We start from the raw sequence: 16,502 nt of genomic DNA, 5'->3' as shown, positions 1-16,502 counted from the left end.
GTGAGTCCCAGGCTCTCCACACCAATGGAGTCCAGCTATCCAGGCAGATGAAGGCTGATAGCCAGAAACCGGTCCTTGGATGCTTGATTCCAGTCTGGGAAAGACATGGCTTGGTAGTTCGGACTGAACTGTTCCCATAAGGCACAGGGTCATAGCTGATTTGCATATAGCCAGTGTCTAACCCAGGGTGGTGTGGAGTGCAAAAAAACGATGGATTTAGGCCCAGATCCTTGTACTGGGGTGAATGTATGACATTGTTCTACATTCTGTCCATCAACTGTGTTTTTTGCAATTTTCACCCCGAGTGTGCTGGGTATACTTAGACGTGAGTGCCAGGCTCTCCACACCACTGGAGTCAAGCTATCCAGGCTGATGAAGGCTGATAGCCAGAAACCGGTCCTTGGATGCTTGATTCCGGTCTGGGAAAGACATGGCTTGGTAGTTCGGACTGAACTGTTCCCATGAGGCACAGGGTCAGAGCTGATTTGCATATAGCCAGTGTCTAACCCAGGGTGGTGTGGAGTGCAAAAAAATGATGGATTTAGGCCCAGATCCTTGTACTGGGGTGAATGTATGACATTGTTCTACATTCTGTCCATCAACTGTGTTTTTTGCAATTTTCACCCCGAGTGTGCTGGGTATACTTAGACGTGAGTCCCAGGCTCTCCACACCACTGGAGTCAAGCTATCCAGGCTGATGAAGGCTGATAGCCAGAAACCGGTCCTTGGATGCTTGATTCCGGTCTGGGAAAGACATGGCTTGGTAGTTCGACTGAACTGTTCCCATGAGGCACAGGGTCAGAGCTGATTTGCATATAGCCAGTGTCTAACCCAGGGTGGTGTGGAGTGCAAATAAACGATGGATTTAGGCCCAGATCCTTGTACTGGGGTGAATGTATGAGATTGTTCTACATTCTGTCCATCAACTGTGTTTTTTGCAATTTTCACCCCGAGTGTGCTGGGTATACTTAGACGTGAGTCCCAGGCTCTCCACACCACTGGAGTCAAGCTATCCAGGCTGATGAAGGCTGATAGCCAGAAACCGGTCCTTGGATGCTTGATTCCGGTCTGGGAAAGACATGGCTTGGTAGCTCGGACTGAACTGTTCCCATGAGGCACAGGGTCAGAGCTGATTTGCATATAGCCAGTGTCTAACCCAGGGTGGTGTGGAGTGCAAAAAAACGATGGATTTAGGCCCAGATCCTTGTACTGGGGTGAATGTATGACATTGTTCTACATTCTGTCCATCAACTGTGTTTTTTGCAATTTTCACCCCGAGAGTGCTGGGTATACTTAGACGTGAGTCCCAGGCTCTCCACACCAATGGAGTCCAGCTATCCAGGCAGATGAAGGCTGATAGCCAGAAACCGGTCCTTGGATGCTTGATTCCAGTCTGGGAAAGACATGGCTTGGTAGTTCGGACTGAACTGTTCCCATAAGGCACAGGGTCATAGCTGATTTGCATATAGCCAGTGTCTAACCCAGGGTGGTGTGGAGTGCAAAAAAACGATGGATTTAGGCCCAGATCCTTGTACTGGGGTGAATGTATGACATTGTTCTACATTCTGTCCATCAACTGTGTTTTTTGCAATTTTCACCCCGAGTGTGCTGGGTATACTTAGACGTGAGTCCCAGGCTCTCCACACCACTGGAGTCAAGCTATCCAGGCTGATGAAGGCTGATAGCCAGAAACCGGTCCTTGGATGCTTGATTCCGGTCTGGGATTGACATGGCTTGGTAGTTCGGACTGAACTGTTCCCATGAGGCACAGGGTCAGAGCTGATTTGCATATAGCCAGTGTCTAACCCAGGGTGGTGTGGAGTGCAAAAAAACGATGGATTTAGGCCCAGATCCTTGTACTGGGGTGAATGTATGACATTGTTCTACATTCTGTCCATCAACTGTGTTTTTTGCAATTTTCACCCCGAGTGTGCTGGGTATACTTAGACATGAGTCCCAGGCTCTCCACACCACTGGAGTCAAGCTATCCAGGCTGATGAAGGCTGATAGCCAGAAACCGGTCCTTGGATGCTTGATTCCGGTCTGGGAAAGACATGGCTTGGTAGTTCGGACTGAACTGTTCCCATGAGGCACAGGGTCAGAGCTGATTTTCATATAGCCAGTGTCTAACCCAGGGTGGTGTGGAGTGCAAAAAAACGATGGATTTAGGCCCAGATCCTTGTACTGGGGTGAATGTATGAGATTGTTCTACATTCTGTCCATCAACTGTGTTTTTTGCAATTTTCACCCCGAGTGTGCTGGGTATACTTAGACGTGAGTCCCAGGCTCTCCACACCACTGGAGTCAAGCTATCCAGGCTGATGAAGGCTGATAGCCAGAAACCGGTCCTTGGATGCTTGATTCCGGTCTGGGAAAGACATGGCTTGGTAGTTCGGACTGAACTGTTCCCATGAGGCACAGGGTCAGAGCTGATTTGCATATAGCCAGTGTCTAACCAAGGGTGGTGTGGAGTGCAAAAAAACGATGGATTTAGGCCCAGATCCTTGTACTGGGGTGAATGTATGACATTGTTCTACATTCTGTCCATCAACTGTGTTTTTTGCAATTTTCACCCCGAGTGCGCTGGGTATACTTAGACGTGAGTCCCAGGCTCTCCACACCACTGGAGTCAAGCTATCCAGGCTGATGAAGGCTGATAGCCAGAAACCGGTCCTTGGATGCTTGATTCCGGTCTGGGAAAGACATGGCTTGGTAGTTCGGACTGAACCGTTCCCATTAGGCACAGGGTCAGAGCTGATTTGCATATAGCCAGTGTCTAACCCAGGGTGGTGTGGAGTGGAAAAAAACGATGGATTTAGGCCCAGATCCTTGTACTGGGGTGAATGTATGACATTGTTCTACATTCTGTCCATCAACTGTGTTTTTTGCAATTTTCACCCCGAGTGTGCTGGGTATACTTAGACGTGAGTGCCAGGCTCTCCACACCACTGGAGTCAAGCTATCCAGGCTGATGAAAGCTGATAGCCAGAAACCGGTCCTTGGATGCTTGATTCCGGTCTGGGAAAGACATGGCTTGGTAGTTCGGACTGAACTGTCCCCATGAGGCACTGGGCCAGAGCTGATTTGCATATAGCCAGTGTCTAACCCAGGGTGGTGTGGAGTGCAAAAAAACGATGGATTTAGGCCCAGATCCTTGTACTGGGGTGAATGTATGACATTGTTCTACATTTTGTCCATCAACTGTGTTTTTTGCAATTTTCACCCCGAGTGTGCTGGGTATACTTAGACGTGAGTCCCAGGCTCTCCACACCACTGGAGTCAAGCTATCCAGGCTGATGAAGGCTGATAGCCAGAACCCGGTCCTTGGATGCTTGATTCCGGTCTGGGAAAGACAAGGCTTGGTAGTTCGGACTGAACTGTTCCCATGAGGCACAGGGTCAGAGCTGATTTGCATATAGCCAGTGTCTAACCCAGGGTGGTGTGGAGTGCAAAAAAACGATGGATTTAGGCCCAGATCCTTGTACTGGTGTGAATGTATGACATTGTTCTACATTCTGTCCATCAACTGTGTTTTTTGCATTTTTCACCCCGAGTGTGCTGGGTATACTTAGACGTGAGTCCCAGGCTCTCCACACCACTGGAGTCAAGCTATCCAGGCTGATGAAGGCTGATAGCCAGAAACCGGTCCTTGGATGCTTGATTCCGGTCTGGGAAAGACAAGGCTTGGTAGTTCGGACTGAACTGTTCCCATGAGGCACAGGGTCAGAGCTGATTTGCATATAGCCAGTGTCTAACCCAGGGTGGTGTGGAGTTCAAAAAAACGATGGATTTAGGCCCAGATCCTTGTACTGGGGTGAATGTATGACATTGTTCTACATTCTGTCCATCAACTGTGTTTTTTGCAATTTTCACCCCGAGTGTGCTGGGTATACTTAGACGTGAGTCCCAGGCTCTCCACACCACTGGAGTCAAGCTATCCAGGCTGATGAAGGCTGATAGCCAGAAACCGGTCCTTGGATGCTTGATTCCGGTCTGGGAAAGACATGGCTTGGTAGTTCGGACTGAACTGTTCCCATGAGGCACAGGGTCAGAGCTGATTTGCATATAGCCAGTGTCTAACCCAGGGTGGTGTGGAGTGCAAAAAAACGATGGATTTAGGCCCAGATCCTTGTACTGGGGTGAATGTATGACATTGTTCTACATTCTGTCCATCAACTGTGTTTTTTGCAATTTTCACCCCGAGTGTGCTGGGTATACTTAGACGTGAGTCCCAGGCTCTCCACACCACTGGAGTCAAGCTATCCAGGCTGATGAAGGCTGATAGCCAGAAACCGGTCCTTGGATGCTTGATTCCGGTCTGGGAAAGACATGGCTTGGTAGTTCGACTGAACTGTTCCCATGAGGCACAGGGTCAGAGCTGATTTGCATATAGCCAGTGTCTAACCCAGGGTGGTGTGGAGTGCAAATAAACGATGGATTTAGGCCCAGATCCTTGTACTGGGGTGAATGTATGAGATTGTTCTACATTCTGTCCATCAACTGTGTTTTTTGCAATTTTCACCCCGAGTGTGCTGGGTATACTTAGACGTGAGTCCCAGGCTCTCCACACCACTGGAGTCAAGCTATCCAGGCTGATGAAGGCTGATAGCCAGAAACCGGTCCTTGGATGCTTGATTCCGGTCTGGGAAAGACATGGCTTGGTAGCTCGGACTGAACTGTTCCCATGAGGCACAGGGTCAGAGCTGATTTGCATATAGCCAGTGTCTAACCCAGGGTGGTGTGGAGTGCAAAAAAACGATGGATTTAGGCCCAGATCCTTGTACTGGGGTGAATGTATGACATTGTTCTACATTCTGTCCATCAACTGTGTTTTTTGCAATTTTCACCCCGAGAGTGCTGGGTATACTTAGACGTGAGTCCCAGGCTCTCCACACCACTGGAGTCCAGCTATCCAGGCAGATGAAGGCTGATAGCCAGAAACCGGTCCTTGGATGCTTGATTCCAGTCTGGGAAAAACATGGCTTGGTAGTTCGGACTGAACTGTTCCCATAAGGCACAGGGTCATAGCTGATTTGCATATAGCCAGTGTCTAACCCAGGGTGGTGTGGAGTGCAAAAAAACGATGGATTTAGGCCCAGATCCTTGTACTGGGGTGAATGTATGACATTGTTCTACATTCTGTCCATCAACTGTGTTTTTTGCAATTTTCACCCCGAGTGTGCTGGGTATACTTAGACGTGAGTCCCAGGCTCTCCACACCACTGGAGTCAAGCTATCCAGGCTGATGAAGGCTGATAGCCAGAAACCGGTCCTTGGATGCTTGATTCCGGTCTGGGATTGACATGGCTTGGTAGTTCGGACTGAACTGTTCCCATGAGGCACAGGGTCAGAGCTGATTTGCATATAGCCAGTGTCTAACCCAGGGTGGTGTGGAGTGCAAAAAAACGATGGATTTAGGCCCAGATCCTTGTACTGGGGTGAATGTATGACATTGTTCTACATTCTGTCCATCAACTGTGTTTTTTGCAATTTTCACCCCGAGTGTGCTGGGTATACTTAGACATGAGTCCCAGGCTCTCCACACCACTGGAGTCAAGCTATCCAGGCTGATGGAGGCTGATAGCCAGAAACCGGTCCTTGGATGCTTGATTTCGGTCTGGGAAAGACATGGCTTGGTAGTTCGGACTGAACTGTTCCCATGAGGCACAGGGTCAGAGCTGATTTTCATATAGCCAGTGTCTAACCCAGGGTGGTGTGGAGTGCAAAAAAACGATGGATTTAGGCCCAGATCCTTGTACTGGGGTGAATGTATGAGATTGTTCTACATTCTGTCCATCAACTGTGTTTTTTGCAATTTTCACCCCGAGTGTGCTGGGTATACTTAGACGTGAGTCCCAGGCTCTCCACACCACTGGAGTCAAGCTATCCAGGCTGATGAAGGCTGATAGCCAGAAACCGGTCCTTGGATGCTTGATTCCGGTCTGGGAAAGACATGGCTTGGTAGTTCGGACTGAACTGTTCCCATGAGGCACAGGGTCAGAGCTGATTTGCATATAGCCAGTGTCTAACCCAGGGTGGTGTGGAGTGCAAAAAAACGATGGATTTAGGCCCAGATCCTTGTACTGGGGTGAATGTATGACATTGTTCTACATTCTGTCCATCAACTGTGTTTTTTGCAATTTTCACCCCAAGTGCGCTGGGTATACTTAGACGTGAGTCCCAGGCTCTCCACACCACTGGAGTCAAGCTATCCAGGCTGATGAAGGCTGATAGCCAGAAACCGGTCCTTGGATGCTTGATTCCGGTCTGGGAAAGACATGGCTTGGTAGTTCGGACTGAACCGTTCCCATGAGGCACAGGGTCAGAGCTGATTTGCATATAGCCAGTGTCTAACCCAGGGTGGTGTGGAGTGGAAAAAAACGATGGATTTAGGCCCAGATCCTTGTACTGGGGTGAATGTATGACATTGTTCTACATTCTGTCCATCAACTGTGTTTTTTGCAATTTTCACCCCGAGTGTGCTGGGTATACTTAGACGTGAGTGCCAGGCTCTCCACACCACTGGAGTCAAGCTATCCAGGCTGATGAAGGCTGATAGCCAGAAACCGGTCCTTGGATGCTTGATTCCGGTCTGGGAAAGACATGGCTTGGTAGTTCGGACTGAACTGTTCCCATGAGGCACAGGGTCAGAGCTGATTTGCATATAGCCAGTGTCTAACCCAGGGTGGTGTGGAGTGCAAAAAAATGATGGATTTAGGCCCAGATCCTTGTACTGGGGTGAATGTATGACATTGTTCTACATTCTGTCCATCAACTGTGTTTTTTGCAATTTTCACCCCGAGTGTGCTGGGTATACTTAGACGTGAGTCCCAGGCTCTCCACACCACTGGAGTCAAGCTATCCAGGCTGATGAAGGCTGATAGCCAGAAACCGGTCCTTGGATGCTTGATTCCGGTCTGGGAAAGACATGGCTTGGTAGTTCGACTGAACTGTTCCCATGAGGCACAGGGTCAGAGCTGATTTGCATATAGCCAGTGTCTAACCCAGGGTGGTGTGGAGTGCAAATAAACGATGGATTTAGGCCCAGATCCTTGTACTGGGGTGAATGTATGAGATTGTTCTACATTCTGTCCATCAACTGTGTTTTTTGCAATTTTCACCCAGAGTGTGCTGGGTATACTTAGACGTGAGTCCCAGGCTCTCCACACCACTGGAGTCAAGCTATCCAGGCTGATGAAGGCTGATAGCCAGAAACCGGTCCTTGGATGCTTGATTCCGGTCTGGGAAAGACATGGCTTGGTAGCTCGGACTGAACTGTTCCCATGAGGCACAGGGTCAGAGCTGATTTGCATATAGCCAGTGTCTAACCCAGGGTGGTGTGGAGTGCAAAAAAACGATGGATTTAGGCCCAGATCCTTGTACTGGGGTGAATGTATGACATTGTTCTACATTCTGTCCATCAACTGTGTTTTTTGCAATTTTCACCCCGAGAGTGCTGGGTATACTTAGACGTGAGTCCCAGGCTCTCCACACCACTGGAGTCCAGCTATCCAGGCAGATGAAGGCTGATAGCCAGAAACCGGTCCTTGGATGCTTGATTCCAGTCTGGGAAAGACATGGCTTGGTAGTTCGGACTGAACTGTTCCCATAAGGCACAGGGTCATAGCTGATTTGCATATAGCCAGTGTCTAACCCAGGGTGGTGTGGAGTGCAAAAAAACGATGGATTTAGGCCCAGATCCTTGTACTGGGGTGAATGTATGACATTGTTCTACATTCTGTCCATCAACTGTGTTTTTTGCAATTTTCACCCCGAGTGTGCTGGGTATACTTAGACGTGAGTCCCAGGCTCTCCACACCACTGGAGTCAAGCTATCCAGGCTGATGAAGGCTGATAGCCAGAAACCGGTCCTTGGATGCTTGATTCCGGTCTGGGATTGACATGGCTTGGTAGTTCGGACTGAACTGTTCCCATGAGGCACAGGGTCAGAGCTGATTTGCATATAGCCAGTGTCTAACCCAGGGTGGTGTGGAGTGCAAAAAAACGATGGATTTAGGCCCAGATCCTTGTACTGGGGTGAATGTATGACATTGTTCTACATTCTGTCCATCAACTGTGTTTTTTGCAATTTTCACCCCGAGTGTGCTGGGTATACTTAGACATGAGTCCCAGGCTCTCCACACCACTGGAGTCAAGCTATCCAGGCTGATGAAGGCTGATAGCCAGAAACCGGTCCTTGGATGCTTGATTCCGGTCTGGGAAAGACATGGCTTGGTAGTTCGGACTGAACTGTTCCCATGAGGCACAGGGTCAGAGCTGATTTTCATATAGCCAGTGTCTAACCCAGGGTGGTGTGGAGTGCAAAAAAACGATGGATTTAGGCCCAGATCCTTGTACTGGGGTGAATGTATGAGATTGTTCTACATTCTGTCCATCAACTGTGTTTTTTGCAATTTTCACCCCGAGTGTGCTGGGTATACTTAGACGTGAGTCCCAGGCTCTCCACACCACTGGAGTCAAGCTATCCAGGCTGATGAAGGCTGATAGCCAGAAACCGGTCCTTGGATGCTTGATTCCGGTCTGGGAAAGACATGGCTTGGTAGTTCGGACTGAACTGTTCCCATGAGGCACAGGGTCAGAGCTGATTTGCATATAGCCAGTGTCTAACCCAGGGTGGTGTGGAGTGCAAAAAAACGATGGATTTAGGCCCAGATCCTTGTACTGGGGTGAATGTATGACATTGTTCTACATTCTGTCCATCAACTGTGTTTTTTGCAATTTTCACCCCGAGTGCGCTGGGTATACTTAGACGTGAGTCCCAGGCTCTCCACACCACTGGAGTCAAGCTATCCAGGCTGATGAAGGCTGATAGCCAGAAACCGGTCCTTGGATGCTTGATTCCGGTCTGGGAAAGACATGGCTTGGTAGTTCGGACTGAACCGTTCCCATGAGGCACAGGGTCAGAGCTGATTTGCATATAGCCAGTGTCTAACCCAGGGTGGTGTGGAGTGGAAAAAAACGATGGATTTAGGCCCAGATCCTTGTACTGGGGTGAATGTATGACATTGTTCTACATTCTGTCCATCAACTGTGTTTTTTGCAATTTTCACCCCGAGTGTGCTGGGTATACTTAGACGTGAGTGCCAGGCTCTCCACACCACTGGAGTCAAGCTATCCAGGCTGATGAAGGCTGATAGCCAGAAACCGGTCCTTGGATGCTTGATTCCGGTCTGGGAAAGACATGGCTTGGTAGTTCGGACTGAACTGTTCCCATGAGGCACTGGGCCAGAGCTGATTTGCATATAGCCAGTGTCTAACCCAGGGTGGTGTGGAGTGCAAAAAAACGATGGATTTAGGCCCAGATCCTTGTACTGGGGTGAATGTATGACATTGTTCTACATTTTGTCCATCAACTGTGTTTTTTGCAATTTTCACCCCGAGTGTGCTGGGTATACTTAGACGTGAGTCCCAGGCTCTCCACACCACTGGAGTCAAGCTATCCAGGCTGATGAAGGCTGATAGCCAGAACCCGGTCCTTGGATGCTTGATTCCGGTCTGGGAAAGACATGGCTTGGTAGTTCGGACTGAACTGTTCCCATGAGGCACAGGGTCAGAGCTGATTTGCATATAGCCAGTGTCTAACCCAGGGTTGTGTGGAGTGCAAAAAAACGATGGATTTAGGCCCAGATCCTTGTACTGGGGTGAATGTATGACATTGTTCTACATTCTGTCCATCAACTGTGTTTTTTGCATTTTTCACCCTGAGTGTGCTGGGTATACTTAGACGTGAGTCCCAGGCTCTCCACACCACTGGAGTCAAGCTATCCAGGCTGATGAAGGCTGATAGCCAGAAACCGGTCCTTGGATGCTTGATTCCGGTCTGGGAAAGACAAGGCTTGGTAGTTCGGACTGAACTGTTCCCATGAGGCACAGGGTCAGAGCTGATTTGCATATAGCCAGTGTCTAACCCAGGGTGGTGTGGAGTGCAAAAAAACGATGGATTTAGGCCCAGATCCTTGTACTGGGGTGAATGTATGACATTGTTCTACATTCTGTCCATCAACTGTGTTTTTTGCAATTTTCACCCCGAGTGTGCTGGGTATACTTAGACGTGAGTCCCAGGCTCTCCTTACCACTGGAGTCAAGCTATCCAGGCTGATGAAGGCTGATAGCCAGAAACCGGTCCTTGGAAGCTTGATTACGGTCTGGGAAAGACATGGCTTGGTAGTTCGGACTGAACTGTTCCCATGAGGCACAGGGTCAGAGCTGATTTGCATATAGCCAGTGTCTAACCCAGGGTGGTGTGGAGTGCAAAAAAACGATGGATTTAGGCCCAGATCCTTGTACTGGGGTGAATGTATGACATTGTTCTACATTCTGTCCATCAACTGTGTTTTTTGCAATTTTCACCCCGAGTGTGCTGGGTATACTTAGACGTGAGTCCCAGGCTCTCCACACCACTGGAGTCAAGCTATCCAGGCTGATGAAGGCTGATAGCCAGAAACCGGTCCTTGGATGCTTGATTCCGGTCTGGGAAAGACATGGCTTGGTAGTTCGGACTGAACTGTTCCCATGAGGCACAGGGTCAGAGCTGATATGCATATAGCCAGTGTCTAACCCAGGGTGGTGTGGAGTGCAAAAAAACGATGGATTTAGGCCCAGATCCTTGTACTGGGGTGAATGTATGACATTGTTCTACATTCTGTCCATCAACTGTGTTTTTTGCAATTTTCACCCCGAGTGTGCTGGGTATACTTAGACGTGAGTCCCAGGCTCTCCACACCACTGGAGTCAAGCTATCCAGGCTGATGAAGGCTGATAGCCAGAAACCGGTCCTTGGATGCTTGATTCCGGTCTGGGAAAGACATGGCTTGGTAGTTCGGACTGAACTGTTCCCATGAGGCACAGGGTCAGAGCTGATTTGCATATAGCCAGTGTCTAACCCAGGGTGGTGTGGAGTGCAAAAAAACGATGGATTTAGGCCCAGATCCTTGTACTGGGGTGAATGTATGACATTGTTCTACATTCTGTCCATCAACTGTGTTTTTTGCAATTTTCACCCCGAGTGTGCTGGGTATACTTAGACGTGAGTCCCAGGCTCTCCACACCACTGGAGTCAAGCTATCCAGGCTGATGAAGGCTGATAGCCAGAAACCGGTCCTTGGATGCTTGATTCCGGTCTGGGAAAGACATGGCTTGGTAGTTCGGACTGAACTGTTCCCATGAGGCACAGGGTCAGAGCTGACTTGCATATAGCCAGTGTCTAACACAGGGTGGTGTGGAGTGCAAAAAAACGATGGATTTAGGCCCAGATCCTTGTACTGGGGTGAATGTATGACATGGTTCTACATTCTGTCCATCAACTGTGTTTTTTGCAATTTTCACCCCAAGTGTGCTGGGTATACTTAGACGTGAGTCCCAGGCTCTCCACACCACTGGAGTCAAGCTATCCAGGCTGATGAAGGCTGATAGCCAGAAACCGGTCCTTGGATGCTTGATTCCGGTCTGGGAAAGACATGGCTTGGTAGTTCGGACTGAACTGTTCCCATGAGGCACAGGGTCAGAGCTGATTTGCATATAGCCAGTGTCTAACCCAGGGTGGTGTGGAGTGCAAAAAAAACGATGGATTTAGGCCCAGATCCTTGTACTGGGGTGAATGTATGACATTGTTCTACATTCTGTCCATCAACTGTGTTTTTTGCAATTTTCACCCCAAGTGTGCTGGGTATACTTAGACGTGAGTCCCAGGCTCTCCACACCACTGGAGTCAAGCTATCCAGGCTGATGAAGGCTGATAGCCAGAAACCGGTCCTTGGATGCTTGATTCCGGTCTGGGAAAGACATGGCTTGGTAGTTCGGACTGAACTGTTCCCATGAGGCACAGGGTCAGAGCTGATTTGCATATAGCCAGTGTCTAACACAAGGTGGTGTGGAGTGCAAAAAACCGATGGATTTAGGCCCAGATCCTTGTACTGGGGTGAATGTATGACATGGTTCTACATTCTGTCCATCAACTGTGTTTTTTGCAATTTTCACCCCGAGTGTGCTGGGTATACTTAGACGTGAGTCCCAGGCTCTCCACACCACTGGAGTCAAGCTATCCAGGCTGATGAAGGCTGATAGCCAGAAACCGGTCCTTGGATGCTTGATTCCGGTCTGGGAAAGACATGGCTTGGTAGTTCGGACTGAACTGTTCCCATGAGGCACAGGGTCAGAGCTGATTTGCATATAGCCAGTGTCTAACCCAGGGTGGTGTGGAGTGCAAAAAAACGATGGATTTAGGCCCAGATCCTTGTACTGGGGTGAATGTATGACATTGTTCTACATTCTGTCCATCAACTGTGTTTTTTGCAATTTTCACCCCGAGTGTGCTGGGTATACTTAGACGTGAGTCCCAGGCTCTCCACACCACTGGAGTCAAGCTATCCAGGCTGATGAAGGCTGATAGCCAGAAACCGGTCCTTGGATGCTTGATTCCGGTCTGGGAAAGACATGGCTTGGTAGTACGGACTGAACTGTTCCCATGAGGCACAGGGTCAGAGCTGATTTGCATATAGCCAGTGTCTAACCCAGGGTGGTGTGGAGTGCAAAAAAACGATGGATTTAGGCCCAGATCCTTGTACTGGGGTGAATGTATGACATTGTTCTACATTCTGTCCATCAACTGTGTTTTTTGCAATGTTCACCCCGAGTGTGCTGGGTATACTTAGACGTGAGTCCCAGGCTCTCCACACCACTGGAGTCAAGCTATCCAGGCTGATGAAGGCTGATAGCCAGAAACCGGTCCTTGGATGCTTGATTCCGGTCTGGGAAAGACATGGCTTGGTAGTTCGGACTGAACTGTTCCCATGAGGCACAGGGTCAGAGCTGATTTGCATATAGCCAGTGTCTAACCCAGGGTGGTGTGGAGTGCAAAAAAACGATGGATTTAGGCCCAGATCCTTGTACTGGGGTGAATGTATGACATTGTTCTACATTCTGTCCATCAACTGTGTTTTTTGCAATTTTCACCCCGAGTGTGCTGGGTATACTTAGACGTGAGTCCCAGGCTCTCCACACCACTGGAGTCAAGCTATCCAGGCTGATGAAGGCTGATAGCCAGAAACCGGTCCTTGGATGCTTGATTCCGGTCTGGGAAAGACATGGCTTGGTAGTTCGGACTGAACTGTTCCCATGAGGCACAGGGTCAGAGCTGATTTGCATATAGCCAGTGTCTAACCCAGGGTGGTGTGGAGTGCAAAAAAACGATGGATTTAGGCCCGGATCCTTGTACTGGGGTGAATGTATGACATTGTTCTACATTCTGTCCATCAACTGTGTTTTTTTGCAATTTTCACGCTGAGAGAGAGGGAGCATTTTGGAGAGCTGCAGCTAATCAGGAAAAATACCACAGATCCACAACCCTGGTACAATGGCTGAGGAACCTGCACCTGGCACCAGCAGCTCGCCTGGGCGCAAAAGAAAATTGAAATTCTCGGAGCAGGAGCTTGAACACCTCATAGAGGGGGTGGTGGCAAACCATGACAGACTGTTTGGCACAAATTCTAGGAGGGTCGCTGAACAGGAGAAGCGCCGGATATGGCAGGGGATAGCCTCGACTGAACTCCGTGGGAGTGGCAGACAGGTCCCTCGAGGAATTAAAAAAGCGCTGGTACGACCTCCGAGGCCGTGCCAAGGAGAAGGTGGCGGCGCGCCTTGGGGAGTCCTCGGGCACTGGAGGAGGAGGACCAACTGTACCACCCAATACTGCCATGGAGGACCAGGTCGAGAACACCCTGGAGAAGGAGGCCTGTGTCGGATTTACAACACTGGACTCATCCCGCACCACCCAAGACACCCAAGGTAAGTGGCATGCGACTGCGACCCTGCCCCCTATGGATGTCCATGACCAAATAGGCTCTCCCAATGTCCCATAGGCATGCCATAGTTGCACATCAAGGAATGTCCTGAAGCATTGTGGGAGATGTAGTCTGGCCACAATGTTGTAGTACCACAATGCAGCCAGACAGGTCCCAAAGCAAACAAATCCACTGCCATTCAGGGAATGTCACCCAGCATGCATGTAGCAACTGCACGTCTGCCAGATACATGCAACTAATGATCCACCACTTACCCCCACAGGTGGCGATAGCAGCGACAGCGAAAGGCTGGAAATCGATGAGGGCGTCCAGGAGGAGGAGGTGCCACCACCAACCCAGGCACCAGCCCCTGCCGCTGCATCAACACCAGCAGCAAGAACCACCTGCAGCGTCCCCCCTGCGACTGGTGCAGCACCCACATCCGCTGGCAGGCCAGCCACCATTGTGCCTCCTGCTACCGCTGCTCCTCCCAGAGCCGCAGCCAGGGCAGTCACTACTGTGCCCCCTGCATCTTCTACACCAGCCACACCAGCAGTCACACCCCCTGCATCTGGCGCACCTGCAACACCTGCGGTCATACCCCCAGCAGCTGTTGCCTCTACATCCGGGGCTGCGCCAGTGTCCACACAGCGGCCAGCCACACACTCAGGCCAGCAGGGCAGGCGTGGCAGGTCACGCCAGCACTCCACACCAGCTAGCAGGCGGGCCAATGATCAGGGACTGGCGCGGCTCAGCGTCGAGAGACGGATGCTTCGGATTCACCAGCGCCAGGCACAGCAGCAAGGAGCTATACAGCTGCAGCTGCACATGATAGGGCGCAATGTGGCCTCTGTTGCAGGCCACATGGAAGGCATGAGGGCAGACATGGCAGGTGTGGGAGAACGATTGGAGAACATGACTGCAGCCATGGCAGGTGTGGGAGATGGAATGGCCCGCATGGCTGCAGCCATGGAGGCCAACACAGCTGCCATGTCGAGACAGGGTAGTGGAGCACGCCGGCGCCACCGCCAACTTATGACCCGGCTGGCCACTTACAGCAGGGCAAGTTATGTGGCAGCAAATGCTACTTCCCTGTTGGCGCGGCGCTCCCTGACCCAGCAGCACCAAATAATACAGTGCAGCGAGGATATGACTAGGGTGCTGGAGCACCTCACCATGGCCGTCATAGCACTTCACCCTCCAGCTATACCATCTGTTGTGGGGGGTGATGATGCGAGTGAGGGGGCGTCCAGCGTCAGCTCTCAGTCTGCCTCACAGGTCCCACCACACACCCGCAGCACCAGGCCCACGCCATTGCCAGAAGCCCCGGAGGAGGATGCCCCTCAGAGGCGCTATGGCGCAACGGGCACTAGGCGCTCCTGAGAACTTCAGAATATGAATGGCACAGGCTGAGGTTAAGCCTGCCATGTAGTGATGCACAGTAGTATGGCGTAATACTGTTTGTTGTAGTTATTTGGACTGGAACCTTATTTTTATTTTTGTGAATTGAACAAATACATTTATTTTGCTACACACATTAGCGTTGTGTCATCATTACATTTTGCATGCATTGTTGATTTGTGGGGTGATGGAAGGGGTTGTACTAGAAACTGTTCACTGTGATGTGGTTGCGACGTCTGTGCCCTTCTGCTGGGTTCTCCCCATGTGCATGGCGCGCATGTGCAGGTGGCCGGTTGTCCCCCTCAGATTCACTGCCAGAGATGTCAACAGGTATCCGGCGCTTGGTTGCAATGTTATGTAGTATTGCGCAGACAGCCACAATGCGGCAGCACTTTTCAGGACTGTAATACATGGCCCCACCTGTCTTGTGCAGTATGCGGAACCGGCTCTTGAGCAGGCCAAATGTCCTTTCTATGCAATTCCTTGTCCGTATGTGTGCAATATTGTAGCGCCGTTGCTGGGGTGTAGCAGGGTTGAGGTATGGGGTCAGGAGGTATTCACGGAGGGCGTAGCCACTGTCACCTGAATGAGAGGAGCAGATGGTGATTGCCTGTGCTGCGCTGTTACATCTTAGCAATGTGACTTTTCCAACAAAGTGTACTTACCAAGTAGGTGTCCTTCCCCAAACTCTCCCCTGACCAGTTGTGTGTGGAGGCCGCTGTGCCGGAAAATGAAGGAGTCATGGGTACTCCCTGGGTACTGTGCGACAATGTCAGTGATGTATGTCTTAGCATTGCAGACCATCTGGATGTTGAGGGAGTGGTAGGACTTTCTATTGCGGAACATATACTCCATGCCAGCTGGTGGGCAGATAGCGACGTGGGTACAGTCTATGCATCCGAGCACATGTGGAAAATGTGCTACATTGTAGAATTGTAGCTTGGTCATGTCCAATTCCTGTTGGCTGGCGGGGAATTTGATGTGACGGTGTAGCTGGGTGAGCATGGCGTCAACAAAAGTGTGGAGGCAGCGTGACATGGTGGGCTGGGATATCCCCCCAGCAGCCGCTACTATTCCCTGGAAACTCCCGGAGGCCAGGAGGTGCAGGCTACACAATACCTGCACATGTGTAGGCACAGCATTGGTACGGCTTGTTGGGTGCTGCATCAGGGGGTCAAGGTCCTGTATTAGCTGCATTATCATTTCCCCATTCAGCCTGTATTTAGCATATATCTGCTCTCTGGTTTGGCCCAGCAAGGTGACCCGCTGGCGGAATATCCTGTCCTGGATCCTGCGTCTCCT

Source organism: Lissotriton vulgaris, chromosome 5 (assembly GCF_964263255.1).
Source record: "Lissotriton vulgaris chromosome 5, aLisVul1.2, whole genome shotgun sequence".
NCBI lineage: Eukaryota > Metazoa > Chordata > Amphibia > Caudata > Salamandridae > Lissotriton > Lissotriton vulgaris.
This window is presented reverse-complemented; position numbering follows the sequence as displayed.